The sequence below is a fragment of the Bubalus kerabau genome, chromosome 1 (genome assembly GCF_029407905.1).
Source record: "Bubalus kerabau isolate K-KA32 ecotype Philippines breed swamp buffalo chromosome 1, PCC_UOA_SB_1v2, whole genome shotgun sequence".
Lineage (NCBI taxonomy): Eukaryota > Metazoa > Chordata > Mammalia > Artiodactyla > Bovidae > Bubalus > Bubalus kerabau.
Window position 1 is genome coordinate 236,226,113 of NC_073624.1, and position 17,677 is coordinate 236,243,789.

Consider the following 17,677-nt stretch of genomic DNA (forward strand, 5'->3'; position numbering starts at 1 on the left):
CCTGTGAGGTTTTAGAGACCAGAAAGAAAACTCTTCTACAGAATATAATACTTATCTTATCATTGGAGACATATTGCATCTGTGGTAGCTTCAGGGTACAGAGAGAAGGCAAAAAAAACATAAGAAATGAAGAGAATAAATAATATTTAAGAAAGGTTGAAGATTAATGAGGCTCCTAAAAATAAAACTAGATAGGACACAGGCCTTTCTGTGACTGTCTATCTTAAGTTCCTTTCAGGTCTAATGTGCAGATTATGCTGGACCTGGAGGAATGACAAAAAAGGTATAGACCAGGGGAAAATGACTTCCTTTTATAAAATCCCAAGCTGGAGCAGAAGACAAAATCATGTGGCCAAAGAGAGAGTATTCTACCCCTAAATTGACAATCTCAGTTTATCCATGGGAAAACGGGGGGAGAGATGATCTACAAAATTACCTAGCCACTGCTTTTCAAAGGTGTCAAGGTCAGGAAACGCAAAGGAAGGTGGAAAAACTGTCATAGATTGAGGAAGACTAAGGATATATGACAAATGCAATGAGGTGGCCTGAGTTGAGTCTTGGTACAGAACAATGTGTTAATGAAAAAAAACAATGAAATCTAAAGTTTGCAGTGTAGTGAAAAGTTTTATACCCAGGCTGATTTGTCTTTTTATAAATATACCATGGTTCTATAAGATGCTCATGTTAAGTGAAGCAGGGTGAAGTATACCTAGGAATTCTGTATTTACAATTTTTATGCACATCTAAAATCATTTCAAAATGAAAAGTTAAAAAATGAGGCCACATATACACAAATACCATATGGTTACGGTTTCACTTTACAGATAAGGAAACTGAACTTGAGAAAGGCAACATGACCACCCAGAGTCTTACTCTGTTACTTACTTTGTTAGGCTTGGAGAACATGGAGGCAAGAAATATTTCCTACCTTGAGGAGTCTTTTCTCTGTGTTGGTACAAAAGGCTTGGACAGTCCTAAAAAGAGCTCTTTCCGTCCACCATACTCCATATGGAGACTGTTTTAGTCTTTTTTCTATCTGTTGTCACAAATATGTAAAATGGCACATATGAGGTCAGAAGTTAAATCCTTAGTATGGGTTATAATTCTGCAAGACTTGGCCTCTGATCCACTCTCCAGGCTTACCTTCTCTCTATAGTTCATTCATCCTGTTCTTCCCACAAACACATCATGCACTTTTCTGCCACAGGAACTGTTTATCTGCCCAGGGAGTGGCATCCTTGCCCCCATACACACACAGTACTGGAAGTCCATCTTTAGATCGTAGGTAGCCTTCCATTTAGGTCTGTGCCACCACCTGTGAACCAATTAGTCCATCTTTTATTTATTTTTTTTTAACCCTGGTAGTATTTTGTACCTCTCTAGGGAAACAACCAGCACACACTTAGACTCGCCTGTTCATTGTTTCCCTCCATAACACACTATTAATGTGTACATTTGTAACTGATAAAATTTATTGCCCATTAAAAAAAAAAACAACTCTCAAATACTATTTGTTATTTTTAATACTGTATGCACTGATCCCTACCTACCCCTCTGCAGCCTAGTGCCCAAAGTAGATGCATTACACCCACACTGATAAGGTGAATGGGATGTTCATTGGGGGAGAGTCAACATTTAAACTACTTATTGAATAAATAGGTCATGAGATGAAAGCTAGACAATTGAAGCATTTCTCTAAAAACCAACTGAGAAGTTAAGAGAAAAAAAAAAAAACAGTTGGAAATCTAACTTAACTAGTTTGAAATAATTGTATGTTTTCTCCTAATTTTAGCCTTTACACCTTGCAGGGTGTTCACTGAACCTTCTTTTTCTATAGAGAAAGTTGTCTTCCTTTTCTGTTTCACAGTAATGAAAGAAAGAGAAGTAACATATTGCAGGAGATACATTGGCAGAAAAGCTTCAGTAGCCTCTTGTCACGACTTCTGTATAAAAGAAAAAAAAAATTCCTCTAAAGTACTTTAGAAATGAAAGAGATTGTTGTACAATCCCTTCAGATTTTTCTGAATGGTGCATTCTGAAGATAAGTTACAGTGAATGTCAAACCATTTATAGGAGCAGCAGGCTCCAGGCAAGGGTTTGTGTGTGCAAAAGAGTAGCAAAGAGCTAGAAGATGACTGAGTTAGGAGAGTACTATCATCTAGGCTCCTGATGTGGGTTTCCGCTCACCAGTGGCAAGAGCATGAAGTGATAGAGAGATATGCCCTGTGTATAAATCTTTTTTCCCTCCTCCTCCTCCTCTTTTTGATCATCATCTTCTTCATTATTGTCATATTCATTATCTTCATCATTTGTGTTTCATCACTTGCAGAGACTTTTTTATTGACCATGCTGTTAATTAGAGGATTTTTTTTAGGGCAAAGACTGCTGTGCTATAACCAGTGGAGGGTTTACTGAAAAGCTAATGTGTCTTAAGCCTCAGTCCCCTGGCTTGCAAGAACCCCTTCCAAGAATGTCCATTTGATTTTGTGTTTATAACTTTGTTTTGTTTTTAAAAGCATACTCCCAAATTGTATAAGCTTCAGGCCCCATAAAATATGAAACTGCACCAATTACAATTATCCAGGATAGGAATTCAAACAAAAATACCAGTATGGAGTACATGACAAACTAGATGACATGTGTTTTTATGCCTAGGGGGATCTTGCTCTACTAGCATACTGCATACCAAATGGAAACTCATTAGATCTTTGTTGAATTAAAACTGTTGACTGTGAAAAGCCACCACTTTATGCTCTTCTGCGTTTGCTACTGCGGTAAATGAATACAAAGATGTGAGGTGTGGTTAGGATCTCTCATCTTGCTGTTTGTGAACCTCCCATGAGTGTAGGAAGATGCATGCCTTTATTTCCATTTAGATGATATTTTTAATCTTTTATGGTGGGGCACCTCCTATTAAACCTTTACATCAAATTATTTTAGGGCTTTTAACATCCTCTGCTGAATCTGGTACCATCCTGATAGGAATGCACTGGCTGGAAGCCCATTTTGATTTTATAGTAGCCTATTAATAAAACATCATATTTAGAATTTCAATTCAAAGAAGGATTACAGCTTCTTGGGATTTTTCTCTCATCCCTCTGATGTATAAACTGTACAATGTTCTGTTTTTCCTTCAAAAATGCCATATTTTGAAATATTATTTTTTTGGTATCCTTCTCAACATTAAATCAATGTCAGGACTTGTAAAAGTATTATCAGATATGTATATCGGGACAGTTGACACCCATCATCCCACTGTAAGTTGTGAGCCAGGTGAAAAGCCACACAGGAAACATGGGCAAGATGGATTTGCAGTGATGGTCTAGATCAATAGTGCTTCTGAATCAGGCTGACTTTCCCATGTGGTGGCAAGCCGAGCCTCTGGAGTGGGTTGGTTGCCTGGTTCTTGGGCCCCTTGCTTATCTTACTGATGAGAATTTTCCATCCTCCTCATTTGGGAAGGAATGAGTGGGGCAGGGTAGGAAAACAGGCAGGTATATTCTTCCCAATAATTTCCGAAAGAGCAGATGTTGCTGTTTTCTGAGGAAAAATAGAAATACTAGATTAGGGATGATAGAAATTAGGGGTGGGAGGAGGATGGATGTTCCTCCTACAGAACTGGTCAAGTTCTTGAATTGATTCAAGAATAGGCTTCAGGTGCTTCATTAATTTATTCATCAACCATTTATTGAGCACCAATTTTGTAAAAAATCTCTAGATCTGTGGATTGTTTTCACACCTTCTAGCTGTGAAATCTGCACGTTTTGCAGAGTTATACTCTCTATAGAAAGATAAATCCTTGAGAAATGAGACATTTGCCGCTGAGGATGCCAAAAGTTTGCCTGTCAAAATAATCAAATGCAAAATAGAATGAAATAAACATGAAAGGGAAATGATATTAAATTACCATGTGGGGAGGTTCCAGGGGAAAATGGTAGCCTCTGAGTGTGGAGTACAGTTCCACAGAGGCAGTGACTTGGACTAAGCCTTGAGGAGAGACTGGACTTGGTTTTTTGAGAATGGCAGCCAAGGACATAATAAACAGGTGACAAGGCACAGGTATGAAGCACTTGATCCAAATGAGGAATAGCATAAAGAACAATCTGGAGACTTGGAAAACTGAAGTGAGAGAACACTGAGATGCAGCTCCTCCGGTGATTCTGATTAGTCTAGGCTTTTGTAAGTCTGCCTTGGGTAGACCATTTCCAATGAGACTGGAAGTTCAGTAGACTCAGAATTTTGATTTTATAAGGATTTCAGAGTGCCCTGAGTGATAGTATAGAATAACAATAGAAAATTCAATTTTTAAAGAAGTCCTGAAAATCACTTGCCTAGCCAGTCATTGTGATATGTGTATGTGTGTGTGTGTGTGTATGATAGTGTCTATTTCAGAGATGACAAAATTAAGCAACAAAGAGAACTGCTTGTCCAAGGCTACACAGCTAGTAAATGATCCAGGAATTCAAGACAAATCTATATGACTCCACAGCCAGTGTCTTAACTGTGATCAGTATTTGCTGCATGGTAGGTAGGTCAAAAGTTAACAGACTCTAAATGTCTTTCTGGAGGAACCAGAGTCAAGACATGAAGCTTCTTGTGTTTCTAATTGCGTCCTCAGACAGTGGAACAGAGCCATCTCATTGCTAAGATCCATTGCCTTAAGAAAATGAACTTGGATGGCACCTGCCTCTAACTCAGTCACACACATCGGGGCCCAACTGTTTCACCTTGATTTTTTTCTCAACCAGATGGAAAATTGGGCAATTCCTCAATTAAATGTCACCAACCCTCTTGCATCCCCAGCAGCACATGCCTCATTTCTCAGGGGTTTGGCAACATTTTACCTCTTCAGTATCTCATTTTCCTGGCTCAGCACTGGAAAAGTGGGGGCAAAGACACAACTTTCAGCCTGGCTGTTTCTTTCTTCTTAAGTTGCTCTCCTAGCAGAGAAAGAACAGTTTTTCTCTTTTGAAAAAGCTTCTTTCTTGTTACCTGGTGCATAAGCGTGGAAACTTCCAGTTCTCATTCAGTTTTTCAACCCATTTGGCACAGACTGGAAGGAAGAGATTTCTTCTTTGTATTGCAAATTAACACACCAGCCCTACCCTTTGTGGACCCAGTTAGAAAACAGGGTAAAATCCAAGACTCTTTAGAAAAGGATCATTACCATGTTTAAGACCAAGAATTGGTATCCATTTCAGCAAGTATTAACTGTACTCTAGCAGTTTTGTACTAGAGTTTTGGACCAAGGGAAAGGCAAATCCCAGATTTGTCAGTCAATCAACAAACATTTATTCAGTGTCTACCAGATAACAGAACACTGTGGAAAACATTGATGATTCTTAAAAAGGACTCTACCCCATAGGGCCCTACAGTCTCTCTAGGGAGAAAAGTTAAAATATGTACATTTAAATAACTGAGGGCTGAAGGATCATATGTGCTCAAAGAGACATTATGCATCCTGCATTTTCAGATAAAGAGAATAGCTACTCCAGCCTAGAGAAATCAGATCAGGCTTCTTGGGGAAACGGAGTAGGTCTTTACAAAGAGGTGAAATTCAGATAAGTAAGGAAGAAAGAATAAAACATTTCCAGTAAGAGGGAGTAGAGTGTTCTAGCCTAGGGCTGTGAACACATTCAATACTCAGTAAAGGCTGTTGAATTGAATAGAATCAAAATTTTATATTTCAGTTATATCCCTCTACTGCCATGTCTGATGGGTTCCTAATACTTTTCTACTAGAACAGAAGATGGTATTACATACCTTTTTAATGTTTGAGAATACTTTCTTAGGGGGAATGGATTAATTCACTCAACAAATCTTATTTGAATTAGATTGAATCTTGAGTTACCTCAACTATAAATGAATGGAGGCTTGGACCCAGTAGAGAGATGATGCTTGTTGCTTTTCCTTTTTCATCTAAGCAGCTTTCCTTACCGACAGCTATTTGATCATAATTGTGACTGGTTCACTGGGAGAAAGATGGGATAATGCAAATGGTTCAGTGTAAGGTGTGAAGAAAATAAAAACATTCCATAAATTGACAGGATTTTCCTAGAGAAGGACTTGGTATCAGTTTTTTAAAATGATATTTAGTTTTGTATGGAAGTAATACATATATATGGGGCTTCCCTGTGGCTCAGATTGTAAAGAATCTGCCTGCTGTGCAGGAGACCCGGGTTTGATCCCTGAGTTGGGAAGATTACCTGGAGAAGTGAACAGACACCCACTCCAGTATTCTTTTCTTGCCTGGAGAATCCCATGGATGGGAGGAGTCTGGCAGGCTATATAGTCCATGAGTTTGCAAAGAGTCAGACACGACTAAGTGACTAACACTTTCACTTGCAATACATATATATAGTAGAAAATTTTAATTTATAAATATATATACACATATGCATACACACAGTTTTGTATTTTTTACAGCATGACATAATACTATACATATTATTTTGTAATCTGTGTATTTTCAGTTCATAAGCTTCACTTTTCCATTTCAATATGTTTTCATCTAATTTAATATCTGGACCTCATTCACATTTCCCCAATTGAATCAAATAAGCCCTTTAAGGCTGGTTTACTTAAATCAGTATTCAGTTCAGGACCACACATGCACCTGGTTTTTTGGTCCTGTGTTATTCAGCTCAGGCTGACATAACAAAATACCACAGACTGGAAGGCTTAAACAACAGGAATTTATTTTCTCACAGTTCTGGAAGCTGGAAGTCCCACATCAAGGTCCAACAGGATCAGTTTCTGGTAAGACCTCTTCCTGACTTGTAGATGGCCACTTTTTTCCCTGTGTGCTCACATGGCCATTCCATTGTGTACATGTACTGAGAGAGAGCTCAGGCACAAACTTGCTGTGTCTCTTTTTATAAAGACCCTAACCTCATCATTACTAGATCATTAAATCTTGATTACTTCTTTAGAGGGCCCATCTCTAAATACTGTCCCCCTTGGGTTAGAGCTTCAATATAAGAATTTGGAGGGGACACAAACATTCACTTCTAAAATAGATCCTTAAGACTCTTTAATCTAGCTTAAATTCCCCTCTCATTTTTATGATTCAATTTGTTGAAACATGTTAATCTTTTATGAAACAAAATTATGCTCTCATCTCTATAAGTTGTTTGTAAGATCCTTTCACGGTCAGTATAAAATCTCAGTGTGGAACAGTAATCTCAGTACTACAGGTTGATGTTTCGAGTTTTGCTCTTGACAGGCTGTTGACTATTTTTGCAGCCTTAGGAATATCATTTCATTTTCATGAGCTTCATTTCCTCTATTGGACCAGAATTCTTGACCACTGTGTCTAAGGAAGGAGTACTGGATGTCGTGTTTACAACAAATTCCCTACAAGACTCTGATCCCTAGACAAGTTTAGGAAATAGCAGGGTAGATCATATACTAAGGCTTTTTTTCACCTATGCTTCTGCTGTACACTATATAAACACATAAACTATACAAATGTCTTTAATCATAAGCCGTGTTAGTTTCTGTGGCTGCTGCAAGACCACAGATTTGGTGGTTAAAAGAATACAAATGTACTGTCCTATGGTTCTGCAGGGCAGATGTCCTAAAATTAAGTATCAGCAGGGCTGTATTCCTTCTGGAGACTCTAGGGGAGAATCCATTTCCTTGGGTTCTCTAACTTCCAGAGGTTACCTGCATTCTTTGTCTCATGTCCCCATCCTCTGTCTTTAAAAACAGCAAGGTAGCATTTTCCAATCTCTCTGTTTCTGACCTTCTTGCTTCACTCTTATAAGGATCAGTTCGATTACACTGGTCCAAACTGATTAATCCAGGTGAATCTCAGCATCATAAGATCTTTCACTTAGTCACTTTGCAAAGAACCTGTTGTCATGTGAGGTGAAATCTTCACAATCCCAGGGATTGGGATGTTGACATCTTTTGTTGTTCAGTTACTAAGTTGTGTGTGACTCTTTGTGACCCCATGGACTGCAGCATGCTAGGCTACCCTGTCCTTCACTATCTCCTGGAGCTTGCTCAAACCCATAGCTATTGACTTGATGATGCCATCCAACCACCTCATCCTCTGCTGCCCCCTTCTCCTGACCTCAATCTTTCCCAGCATCAGGTCTTTTCCAATGAGTCGGCTCTTTGCATCAGGTGGCTGAAGTATTAGAGCTTCAGCTTCAGCATCAGTCCTTCCCATGAAAATTCAGGGTTGATTTCCTTTAGGATAGACTAGTTTGATCCCCTGGCAAACTAGTCCCCCCTTGGACTAGTTGAGGGACTCTCAAGAGTGTTCTGTCTTCTCCAGCACCACAATTTAAAAACTTTGGTTCTTCAGCACTCAGCCTTCTTTATGGTCCAACTCTCATATTCATACATGACTACTGGAAAAACCATAGCTTTGACTATCCAGACTTCTTTTGGCAAAGTGAGGTCTCCGATTTTGAATATGCTGTCTAGGTTTGTGATAGCTTTACTTTCAAGGAGCAAGTATCTTATCACTTTATGGCTGCAGTCACCATCCACAGTGATTTTGGAGGTCAAAAAAATAGAATCTGTCACTGCTTCCACTTTTTCCCTTTCTGTTTGCCATGAAGTAATGGGACTGGATGCCATACTTTTAGTTTTATGAATGTTGAGTTTTCATCCAGCATTTCACTCTCCTCTTTTACCCTCATCAAGAGGCTCTTTAGTTCCTCTTCTGTTTCTGCCATTGGAGTGGTAACATCTGTATATCTGTGGTTGTTGATATTTCTCCTGGCAATCTTGATTCTAGCTTGTGAATTATACAGCCTGGCATTTAGCACAATGTACTCTGCATTTTCAGCCTATCACATAGACCTTTACCAGAAATTAAAATAATTGAAATAAATACTGAACATTTTACCTAAAAGACAATTTTATTTACCTTATTAAACTTTATAATGAAATTTCAAGGATGAGTTTTCTGGACTGTTACCAAAAGCAAGGAAAGATGGAAAGGAGGGAGGGAGGGAGAGAGAAAACTTGCTGAATTTTGAGTTTATCCCTCTAGATAATTTTTAACTCAACTTAAAATTTAATGTATTCTTTCCAAAGTAATACAGAATTTCCATTCTTCCATGAAAATAAGACTCATAAATACCCTACTCAACATTTCAATGATTGGGTTGAAACTTAAAAATTAATATGCAAATTTGTATGTGACCACATGGGGAGATATAAGAGTTGTCTGCTTTGTGGTAAACTTGATACCTACTCATAATATATCCAGGTTTCCCACTATCTAAAGTTTCCAAATTGATGTATAATAGATCAGATCCTATAACTGTAATGGATATTTATTAAATTAATAGACAACTGTCGAGTACTCTGCTCAAGCCCTGTACCAGACTCCAGATAGAGACTGGCTGAGAAAACAGACTTGTCCCCATGAAGTCTGCAGATGAGAGTAGGAGGCAGATAGAAAACAGGTGAAAAATTAAGAAGCAAATGCATAAATCAACATATGCCGCATGAAGGAAACAGCATAGTGTAGGAGTAAGACTTAGGAAGGATATCTGGAAAGCTCTGTATAGGGAAGGGCCTGTAGAATAGAAGCAGCCAGCCCTGCCTTCAAAACTTCAAACATTGTTCTAAGTATGATGGGGAGTTTTTAAAGTGACTTCAATTTTTCAAAAGATTATTCTGGGTGTTGTGAAAAGACTATAGCGGCCAGGCCTTGATGCAAGGTTAATAAAGTAGTGGAGGGAAGAGATGTGTGGTGGAGAGATGTGAACACAGAGTCTACTTTGGCAGTGGAAATATCAGAGCTTGTAGGCAGAAAATACAGACGTCCAAATGATGTCTCCTGGTAGGGCTGGGTGTGTAACATGTAGGGCCCAGTGAAAATGAAAATGTGGGTTCCTTGTTCAAAGAACAGGAAAAAAGTGTCACTAAAAATATAAAACTGTTTATTCTCATCCGTGGTCTTTTTCTTCATCTGTAATGATGTTTTTATTTGCTTCTTAATGCCGTTCTCCCTTGGGAATCAGGATACTTGTAGGACAAAGTCCAGACCCTCACAGGTACCCCTGGTGTCTGTCCCATAACTCAGTATGGGCATAGTCAAGCTAACTGCTGGGTTTACTGTCTTGCCAACAATGGGACAGATGGATGTGTTGTGCCCTGTACTGGGAAGTTAATCCCTCGCTTCCATAGGCCTGCTGCTTCAACCATAGGAACCAGGCAACCCCCAAGGTATTGTAGCCTGTGCACGAGGATGTGTTTGGTACCTCGATGGGGGTTGGGAAAGAGGCTTCCCTCACCAATTAGCCCTCACATACATGACGGCACTGCCAGCCCAAGGCTGTGACGGCCACTACTATTCCCTGTTGAGATAACGCAGGCTAAATGAGCTTACCTTTGACTGTCCATGGACCTGTGCTCAGGTCCCCATTGCAAAACTCAGTGCCTCTTCTGGCCACCAACATGATCTGGTCACCATCAAGGGTAGAGGACAAAATGGCAGTAACAGGAAGGGGGCATCTAGGGATGACTCAGGGTGCCACGGGACAAGAAACAAGAGACTGACAACCTGTCCTAGGAGGCAGGGAGGTGGCAGGAAGGAACTCCTCATGTGAATCATACCTCCAAGCCTTTAGGGTACTTCACTGTTCCATCAGCTTTTACTTATAAAACACAAATTAGAAGACCAATTAAGAAATTCAAGACGGCAACCACAAAGCACTAAACTTTAAGTGCAGGACCTTTCTCAGTGCTTGTTCTGTGTGACTCTGCTGGACACAAGCCCATGAAGCTGGGCTGACTCCTGGGTTTCTGACTTAAGTTTCCTGGTAAACTTTGGGCCCTTTGCTGTGATGAGGCAAGAGTGAAAACTATCCAGTTTGCAAGGGGAAATCAGGTGTTCAGTTTGACAAAGCTAAATTCCAGATGCCTTTGATGTATCTGGGGAAAGATGTCAAGGAAGCAATTGGAAATATAAGTCTAGAGCTTTTAGAAGTTCTGGTGGCTTTGAAATATTCAGGGTCATAACCTAATCATCCTGTTAACTCTTTCTCACAAAAATAAAGTGCAGCTCCAGACATCTGGATGTTTGGATTCTAGGTAAACAAGGATTTTCTGTGGTGGAATATCTCACACCTTTTAGTAAACCTCTGTATTTATTTGACCATGGCATTCATGAATTTCCAAAGGCCTTTCTTTTTCATATATTTGCGTATATTCACAATTCCATTTCTTTTGACTTTTGCAATTTCCAAATAGTATTTTTGTTTCTCAAGCAAAAAATAACTCTCAAATTATTCTGATCTTCGTGTATGTGATTCTATATTGTGTTATAAATGCACAACGAGGGACACCAGAATCTTCTTTCTCTTAAAATATAATCAAAATGTGCAGCTGGGCTAGATCCTTTTGCCTCAAATATAGTTTAAATTTAAAACCTCTGGGCAACGTGCTTGTTATTTGTGTGTGTGTGTGTTTTCCATAAATATGTTTCAAAATGAAGCTATTTCAACCACTCGCCCTTCCCCTGTTGTATGTGAAAAGGAGTCAAGAATACAAGAGTTCTGTGCTCAAAGGAGTTACAAGATGTTTGCCTTCCGGTGATATGTGAGAAAAACCTTCCTCTAGTGCTTTGCCTGTGGCAGTGTCAGGCTCCATGTATCTGTTTTCCTCCCCTAGATGGATTCAGCCCCTAGGCTAGCTCTTTTTTTTTTTTTTTTTAATTTCTTTTCTTTTAAAGGACAAAGTAAGTTAGTGCCTGATAGAACCTGCAGAGATGTGTTGTAACCGTGGTTCCCTGTTAAGGTGTGACTGTTGTCTTTGACCTGTAGGCAGGACACTTCTAAATTGGGTCTCTTCAAGATGACCTCAGAGAAAACTAGGAACATGTTTATCAGAAGCTCTGGATTTTATGCAGTCTCTACCTCCAGTTAATGCTGCAGGCATTCCATTGAGAATGGGGCATAATTAGAAATTATGTTAGAGAGAAATCTCTTCTTATAGATAAATATGGATCTTAAGTTTGTCACATGTATTCAACCTGTTACAGTGGCCCAGTTTAAAGGATTACATCTCTCTCGTACCTTTACTATTGTTAGATGGTAAAGAAAGGATGTTTCAGGGGACCATATTTAGACTTTATATATTACAGGGAACTTCCCTAAAAAACTGAATTTATCTGACAGTCAGATTTAAACAAGCATGATGCCTTGTAAATAAGAAGCATTCAGTAAATACTCATAAGACTTCAACTGGGCATGATTTGAATAGTCAGAGATATACACTCTAGCTCAACAACCCAGAGGGAATCGGAAACATTAATTCAGCATACAGGTAATAAAAGTTGCCATAAGTAAAGCATGGTATTAGGTGCTTAGTGGCATAAAAAGATAATAGGTAGAATATCAACTCTGACTCATAAGAATTTAAAGAACACTAAAGCATACAAAATTCATTAGAATTAAATTCTTTTTCAAAATCAGAATAAAATGTGTAAATCACTTACTCTAACATTTTACTTCTATAAATAACAACATGGACTAGACTCATCAAAATGAGTAACAAAGTTGAGGTTAGGCTATGTTCCGCAGCAAGTATTCATTTTAATTCTATCAACTGGGCTTTCTCTGAAAGTGGCTTTAAGAGTGTTCTTATTGCAGTGTCCATGTAATGTGATGATTGATGCCTACTTAGTAGTGTAAGGGGTGGTCAAAGCAGTTTTATCAATAGGGAGGAAACTAGCTTATAACCAAGTAGGTTTGAAACAATTGTTATTGTTGTTGGTCAGTCACTAATCATGTCTGACTCTGTCTTGACACCATGGATTGCAGCATGTCAGGCTCCTTTGTCCTCCACTACCTCCTGGAGTTTGCTCAAATTCATGTACATTGAGTCAGTGATGCCATCCAACCATCTCATCCTCTGCTTCATCCTCCTTTTGCCTTCAATCTTCCCCAGCATCAGAGTCTTTTCTAATAAGTCAGTTCTTCACATCAGGTTTTCAAAGCATTAGAGCTTCTGTTTCAGCATCAGTCCTTCCAATGAATATTCAGGGTTGATTTCCCTTGTGATTGACTGGTTTGATCTTCTTGTTGTCTAAGGGACTCTCAAGAGTCTTCTCCAGCACTGCAGTTGGAAAGCATCAGTTCTTCAGTGCTCAGTCTTCTAGGTGAGACCAGGTGATGTAAGCCCTGCCCAGAAAATGAACCTGCTTCTGACCAGGCCTTTAGATATAATTCCATTTTATATTAAAAGTAGTGTTATACATTACCATGAGGCTACAATTAGCATTAGCCACACTGTGAGAAACTTGAGAAGACAATGTAGATGTTTTAAAAAGATATATGAAGAAAAAAGCTGAAGAGAGAGAAACTTAGATTAAAAGAGACTTAAAAACATTGAGCTTCAGACTTTAATTACTAGGCATATGAATCACCTGGTATCTGGTTATGACGCAGTTTCTGCCTGAGGTGGTCTGGGTAGGGTGGGGATTGGCTGAGGTTCTGCAGATCTAACAAGCTCCCAGGGGAACCCAGGGTGCTACATCCTGACTACACTTTGAGGAGGTAAGATACAGGAGACAAGCCAACTCATAGCAATATGTAGACCTAAATTTTATCCTGATTCAAACACTTAACCAAGGAAAGATTCATGAGAAAGTGGAAATATGAACACTAAATACAGGTGTATTATGATATGAACTGCCCATATTTAGTGTTTGTATTTCCACTTTGCTATGAACTATTGTTAAATGATATGAACTATTGTTAAACTTGCAGGTGAAATAATGGTATTAGATCATGACTAATGAAAAGCTCATTTATTTTATAAAAGTACATAATGAACTTTTTCCAGTTGAAATGCTCCATTGTCTAGGATGTCTTCAAAATAACCTGGAGTAAGGGGGTACCTGGGTTGGAGTATGGATGAAAAATAAGTTTAGTCACGAATTATTAATTGTGCAGGGTTATGGGTGCATTGGAGTTTTGACACTAGTCTGCCTACTTTTGTATCTTTTTGAAATTTTCCATGAGAAAAATTATTTTGTAACTATTGCCCATGCAAAGGAAAAAAAAAAGGAAAAAACAAATGACTAGAAGTCTATTCTACAAAATTTAATGGTAGTTATTTGGTAATTTTTATTTTCTTCTTTGTGCTGCCCCATAGTTTCTAAATTTCTACAAATCTCCTTGTTATTTTTAAAATCAATACCATTGTTATTTTCTGGAGAGGCCACTCATTACTGGCCCAGCTGAAAGTGTTTAGGCTTGACAAGCAAAACCAAGCCCCACCTAGAGGAACACAGGTGAAATGAATTAAGCTAGTTTTCCAGAAAAGAGAGAGAGAAACCAGGAAGGGGAGAGCACATTTCTTGAGCTTCTTCTGCTTTAGCTTCTTCTTTTAGCTTTTCCTTCTGCTGAAGGAAACTTACACTGTGAGAAGAGGCTATGTGGTCTTTTGCAAGGATGCAGCCTTAGACTAAGGGCTTGAGAGGTGTGGGATAAAAGTCTGGGACATCTTGAGTCAAGCTATTTTAAACTTTTGTCAGAAAAAGCCTTAGAAATCCCCGCTTACAGCAAGTATCAAATCCTTGATTTGATGCGAGACTGGAGCACCACCTGAACTTGGCCTTCACTACGTGTGATTTGCCAGTGACTCTGTGACAAGTGCAAGGTAAAAGACTAATGATTTTAAGCCACATAGGCTTTGGACATAACAAAGTTTGGGTGCAAATCCTAGCTCTTTCCCTTAGCTGCTCCAAAGCATTGACAAAGTGGTTTGCCTTCTTTAAGCCTGTATTTCCCCATTTGTAAAACAAAGAAATAAGGCCACTTCAGAGGCTTAAAAGTGCAATGCCTAGGAAGAGTACATATGCAATAAATAGAAGTTATTTTTGTGGTTATTGCCAGTAGAAAATAAAATATTCACGCCAGCCATTTAAACCAATCTTTGAAGGGTTTCCCAGTTTGTTACCTTTTTATCTTTTACTTTCTCCTTTTTAGCTGTTAATGGACTTCAGGCTTGACTGTTTCCCCAAAGGAGTGCTGAAATGTTCTCAAACTATCAGTTATCTTTATGCATATGGTTGTCACAAAACTGCTCAGGTCATGCATTCTCCCACGATGCTCCTGAATTAGTGGATAAAATCCTGTGTAAAACGGAAACTCATGTTAGAGAATAATTGCCCTGGATGTTGTAAGTATAGATTGGGAAAAAATATTTTTTTGTACTAAAAAATAAAAATAGTGAAGTCTCTCAGTCGTTTCCGACTCTTTGTGACCCCGTGGACTGTAGCCTACCAGGCTCCTCCGTCCATGGGATTCTCCAGGCAAGAATACTGGAGTGGGTTGCCATGTCCTTCTCCAGGGGATCTTCCTGACCCAGGGATTGAACCCAGGTCTCCCGCATTGCAGGCAGATGCTTTACCCTGTGAGCCACCAGGGAAGCCCAAAAAATAAAAATAGGGCATATGAATTTTGATTAAATGCATTTAAGTGATGTAACAGAAAATTGATGTCGCTTTTTTTTGGAAGCAAAACAAAACCATAAGATAGGGCCACTGAGATGTGGGTTTACTCTGTATGGGCTCTCAGTCTAACATGGCATTTCGTACCACTGGGTCAGCTGGCTTGCTGTGTCTTTGCTTTACACCTGGACTCTCAGGTGAATTGATTTAAAATCTGCTCATTTCACAACATCATCCTCATCTAAACCAAAACACCAGTCTTATAAACACATTTTACATTTTTGTGATTATTGTCAGTAGAAAATAAAATATCCTATAAAAGTGTGTCTAAAAGAATTGTAACTTCTGCAAAGAAAGCACCTTTTCTTGCTAAAATTGTCCAAGAGTTCATCCATGTTATTACAAACTACAGAGGCTATGCCTAAATTATTCTTCAATGCCAAGAGAGTGTAAGCATAACCTTTAGCTGAAGACTGTGAATTTTTTTTCAAAAATCCAAAATTAAACAACAAAAAGTATAAGTGGAATAAAAGGACACTGTAACTAGGGTTAATGAAATCTGTTATGTCCTGCTTGCTTCCTGATTTCTTTCAGGATTTACTTGTTCTCAGGCTTGACCCTGGAAGGTTAAATCAAATCTTGCCCCAGAATAGCAAATCTAGAGACATGGCTTTCTCACATCTGCTAGTATGTGAACTTGTTATTTTCAGCGTATACAATGGGTGAATTAAAATAAAAGCAAGTTATTTGCCAGGAAAGTTGTCTTATCTATCAGTTGAGGCTGGAGGAAGCCAGCACCATGCATGTTATATTTAGTAGAGTACAGGAAATGGCACCCCACTCCAGTACTCTGGCCTGGAAAATCCCATGGACAGAGGAGCCTGGTGGGCTGCAGTCCATGGGGTCGCAAAGACTGGGACACGACTGAGCGACTTCACTTTGACTTTTCATTTTCATGCATTGGAGAAGGAAATGGCAACCCACTCCAGTGTTCTTGCCTGGAGAATCCCAGGGACGGGGGAGCCTAGTGGGCTGCCGTATATGGGGCCGCACAGAGTCGGACACGACTGAAGTGACTTAGCAACAGGTACTTTACAACTGTGTCTTATACCCCTGCACTGCCTACCTGCTATTGTAGACCAGAGGAAAGCAATAGTTAAAGGATGTATTGAAATTCATAGAATAGAACTGGCATCCCATGAAATAAGGATCCACATAGCTTTAGTTTCTGCCTTAAGGCTGGGAGGGAAAGATCTAAAAATGAACCACTGCATGAATGTTAATGAATTGGACCCCTGAGTTGAAATAAAGCTATTTTCAGGAAGTAGTGTTAAAATGTAGGAATTGGAGTATAAATTTGTGCTCTACCAGGTGTTAGTAGAAGAACAATGCATAAATTGCTGTTAAATAATTGGTAAGAAATAGACAGCTAGGAGCAGAAGAAATTTATTTTTAATGTAAAGGAACTCTGAGAAGTACAACAAGAACTCTCCAATGGGTTATCTGGATCATTTCAGATAGATTCCATAGATGATCTGACAGATTTGGGGACATGTGTTGGGGCACTCTTCCAGTCTACATCCAATTGTGTTACAGAGTAATACCATCACAGAGAATTGCAGCTGAAGGACATTTGGTAATAATCTATCCTAGGGAGTTTAAATTTTTATTAACTGATAGAATTCTTTAAAAATATTGATCAGTGAATATCAAGTCATTATGTTGGACACCTGAAACTAATCAAATCTTATATCAATTATACCTAAATTAAAAAAAAATAATTGAAACCATTGTCTAACCAACACCCTTCCTTTCTCAACCTTCCTGTCCAGCTGCAGTGGTATGAAATGCCTCTTCAGCTGTAAAATTATATATGGCTGCAATGTCCCCCCACTTCCCTTTTACTAATTTCATAAATGAAATTCAAGAGACTGGCTTGTAGAAAATTTCAGCAGGGTGTAGATAGTAAAATTAGGATGAGATGGCCTGTCTCCTGTATTTCATCAGATCTTACCTTCATTACATCCCTATATCACACCCAAGAACTCTCTTCTACTGGTATTGGGCAAGGATAATATGACACGGGGATTTCTGATGAATTTTGGTGGGTGGAAAGAAGAATGGTGTTCAAGGGAGTCTTATTACAAACTCTTCATATTATTCCAAATATGAGGTGATTAACATGGGCATTGAGTGATAGGGTTATGAACAGTACAAAATGTTTGATAGAGAAAATCTCACAGAGGC

General features: G+C 38.9%; 1 protein-coding gene and 1 long non-coding RNA gene across 4 annotated transcripts in view; one reads left to right on the forward strand and one right to left on the reverse strand.

The window, feature by feature from the left end:
• Positions 1-2,094: 2,094 nt before the first annotated feature.
• On the reverse strand, positions 2,095-10,726 carry LOC129642261 (uncharacterized). Its single transcript, XR_008709579.1, has 3 exons — positions 10,361-10,726; positions 4,845-4,940; positions 2,095-3,540 (listed from the first exon to the last, which is right to left on the reverse strand). It is a non-coding gene; the product is annotated as an uncharacterized LOC129642261 (long non-coding RNA).
• A 3,566-nt stretch (positions 10,727-14,292) lies between these two features.
• Positions 14,293-17,677, forward strand: part of SGCD (sarcoglycan delta) — a 697,628-nt gene continuing 694,243 nt past the window's right edge. For all 3 annotated transcript variants that reach the window (XM_055560027.1, XM_055560012.1, XM_055560020.1), the window contains exon 1: positions 14,293-14,637. The gene's annotated coding sequence lies outside the window, so the exon portion shown is untranslated. The remainder of the gene's footprint in view (positions 14,638-17,677) is intronic.